Here is a 3,751-nt window from a genome sequence, read left to right as displayed (position 1 = left end):
TTAATCAGGAACAGGAAGCAAACCATCTATTAAAATAAGGAAAAAGTTCTAGGGCCTAATAACATATTCCTGGTTTGAGGCATAAATGTTTATTGAAAAATAATCATCTGAGCAACATGCAGATCCTCATGGCAAAACAATTACCATTAAAATGTCAGCATATTGGTTACCATAGCATATACATAATTAATACATGCCATGCTAACAAATCAGTTGTTTTTTTCTTTCTTTCTTCTTTTATGACTATGATGTCTTTTATGACTATGATCCTTCTCTTTTCTTCTTCTCGAGTCCAAGTTTCTATGCTTATCTTTACTTTTCTTTCATTTGTGTGGACTTCCTAGTCAGATTCCTTCTATGTCATGAATGCTCAACATCCAAATCACTTCCACCAGAATGCCACGGATCTGCTAAAGCGGATCGCCTTTCTCCCTTCTTTATAGCACCTTCCTCTGCTTTTTCTTGCTCTTTTTGCCACTGAATACTTAGTTCTCCCAGTGTATGATTTTTTGGTTATGCAAACATTCTTAGCTCTATAGGACCGATGTCATCTTTCATAATCTCTCACTTCTGCCAGGATTTCAGGGTAAGATTTTGGACATATTTGACTATTATCTTGATTGACTTTATCTGCCAAGTCTACAAAAAGATCACTGTCATTTTCAATGATTTGAGAATTGGAGTGTGTTTTCTTTGTTTCCTCAACTACAAAATCATAGATGGCAAGATGATCAGCTTGTGTTAGATCACAAACAAACCATTTATGTTTCAGAGGAACGTCAATAGGCATCGAAGAATAATTTCCCCAATTATTTGATGAGAACAAGCACCATATTTTCCACCTGTAGTTCTAGTGTGTTTCATTATCTGTAAATATGGATCTTTATTCAAAGTAATTGAAGGTATATCCATATTCTCATAGAAGAAGTCAGGACTGTACATTTCATCCTCCTCTTCTTTAGTATAGTCCAGTGTCCTCAATCTACATGATGCAATGTGCTTTGCTAAAGATGATTTTGGCATATGATGATTGGAATCATAAGGACAAATCACAACATCATCCTCCCCCGCTTCCTCTTCTCCGGTGGCCAGTTGATCCAGGATCCAGCCCAGAGATGACGTCACTTCTTACAGAGTCCGGCAGCAACTCTCCAAGAACTTGCTCAGCATCTCCTTCAGCTGCCACCACTCCTCTACCGGCAAAGGAGCGGCCTCCATGGACCCTGTGGATGCAAGTCTAAGCCATGGTATTTTCAATAGCTCACATGAATGTAAAAGTTGGACATTGAATAAGGCAGACCAAAGAAAAGTTGATGCATTTGAATTATGGTGTTGGAGAAGAATATTAAAAGTGGCATGAACAGCTTGGACTTCCAGCAAGATGGCAGACTAGGCAGATGCCTGTATAGATCCTCTACAACAAAGATACAGGAGACCAAATGAAACAGCCACAGAAGACACTCCTGGAACCCTGAGCTTCAGAGGAAAGGTTAGAGAAGTAGATTAAATACCTACCGGGAGAAGAAGCTGAGGAAGGGCTGCAAAAGGATACTGACTTGCTGAATCGATTGCCAGATAGACCTGGTATGGCCATGCTGAACTTTTGTGAGCAGCTTTGGAGAGAAAGACATATGGTGACCTAACAGCGCAGATTCACATGGGCAACAGGAAAGGTAGGATTCCTTCTTGCTCCCCACACTCTCCTGGAAAACAGAGGTGAAGCTAGACCCTACCCTCATTTATCCCCTGCATAGACCCTACTTGGAGTTTGGAGCCATGCAAGTAGAGCCAGTGTGAGGCAGGTGCCCACTGAACTGCCTTGGCGCCTGGATTCACGCAGGGTCTCCTCCAGATGTACAGAACCCAGAGAGCCTCCAGGCCAGAAATAGACTAGCAGGAACCTTCATAATAAGCCATCATACCCCAGCTGTCCTTTAACTCTGACAGATACTTAAACTAGCAACCAGAAGGGGCACCAAAAACAACTCCTGTATTGAGTACCTTGAAAACACCTAGGAACATAGAAACTCCTTTTAGGCCTAGGAGATCAGCCCTCACATCCATTCTCCACCCACCTTTGTTTGTTCATTGGCTGGCGGGGCCCCCCTAGAGTTTTCTTCTCTCTGGACTCAACAACTGCATTGGTTTTTCTGTTTATTTTTCCTTTAGTTGTTTCTTTGTTTTTGTTTCTTTATTCTTTTTTCACCTTCTTTCTCTTTTTCCTGTTCGTTGATTTTTATCCTTTCTATCTCCACAACTCATCTGTCAGTTTGTCATACTATGGTGGCTTGTAAGTTGCTGTAATTCTGAAAGCTATTACACCAGTATTTTAAATAACCAGCAGGGTCACCCATGGTGGACAGGTTTCAGATGAGCTTCCAGACAAAGACAGACTAGGAAGAAAGAGTGACGAACTACTTCTGAATCTTTAGTCACTGAAAATCTTCTGAATAGCAGAGAAACACTGTCAGATATAGTGCCAGAAAATGAGCCCCTCAGGTTGGAGGGCACTCAAAATGTGACTGGGGAAGAGATGCCTCCTCAAAGTAGAGTTGACCGTGATAACACGAATGGAGTAAAGCTTGTGGGAGAAGAGTCTGCTGAGGGAGCACAACTCAATATTAAGAGAAACAGCTGTAAACATCCATGAAAATTGGAACATGGAATGTACGATGTATGAATCTGGGAAAATTGGAAGTTGTCAAAAATGAAATGGAACGCATAAACATTGATATCTTAGGCATCAGTGAGCTGAAATAGACTGGTATTGGCCATTTTGAATCTGACAACTACATGGTATACTATGCAGTGAATGACAAATTAAAGAGGAATGGTGTTGCATTCATTGTCTAAAGGAACATATCCAGATCAGTCATGAGGTACAACGCTGTCTATGATATGATAATATCCATGCATCTACAGTGAAGCCCACTTAATACCACTATTATTCAAATTTATGTCCCAAGCACTAAAACCAGTGAGGATGAAATAGAAGAATTCTACCAACTTCTTCAATCTGAAATTGATCAAATGTGCAATCAAGATGTATTGATCATTACTGGTGATTGGAATGCAAAGGTTGGGAGCAAAGAGGAAGAATCAGTAGTTAGAAAACATGGCCTTGGTGATAGAAATGATACTGGAGATTGCATGATAGAATTCTGTAAAACCAATTATTTGTTCATTTCAAATACCTTCTTTAGACAGCATAAGAGATGACTATACACATGGACCTCACTAGATATAATACAAAGAAATCAAATTGACTATATCTCCTGAAAGAGATGATGGAAGAGATCCATATCATCAGTGAAAACAAGGCCAGGGGCAGACTATGGAACAGACCATCAATTACTCATATGCAATTTCAAACTGTAGCGAAGAAAATGTAAGCAAGTCCTTGAGAGCCAAAATATGACCTTGACTATATCCCACCTGAATTTAGAGATCATCTGAAGAACAGATTTGATACACTAAACACTAAAAACCAAAGCCCATTGTGGGATGACGTCAAGAACATTATACATGAAGAAAGCAAAAAGTGATTGAGAAAACAAGAAAGAAGGAAAAGATCAAAATGGATGTCAGAAGAGACACTGAAAGTTGCTCTCCAGCATAGGGATGCTAAAGCAAATGGAAGAAATGAGGAGCTTAACAGAAAATTTCAAAGGTCAGCTCGAGAAGATAAAGCCAAATATTACAACAAAATGTGCAAAGATCTGGAATCAGAAAACCAAAGAGGAAGAACACG

General features: G+C 39.9%; 1 pseudogene; it reads right to left on the bottom strand.

The window, feature by feature from the left end:
- Window positions 1-209: 209 nt before the first annotated feature.
- LOC102812910 lies at window positions 210-1,218 on the bottom strand (annotated as a pseudogene).
- Between the last annotated feature and the right edge of the window lie 2,533 nt (window positions 1,219-3,751).

This window comes from Chrysochloris asiatica, unplaced genomic scaffold, assembly GCF_000296735.1.
Source record: "Chrysochloris asiatica unplaced genomic scaffold, ChrAsi1.0 scaffold00061, whole genome shotgun sequence".
In the NCBI taxonomy this organism is placed as follows: Eukaryota; Metazoa; Chordata; class Mammalia; order Afrosoricida; family Chrysochloridae; genus Chrysochloris; species Chrysochloris asiatica.
This window is presented reverse-complemented; position numbering and strand designations above follow the sequence as displayed.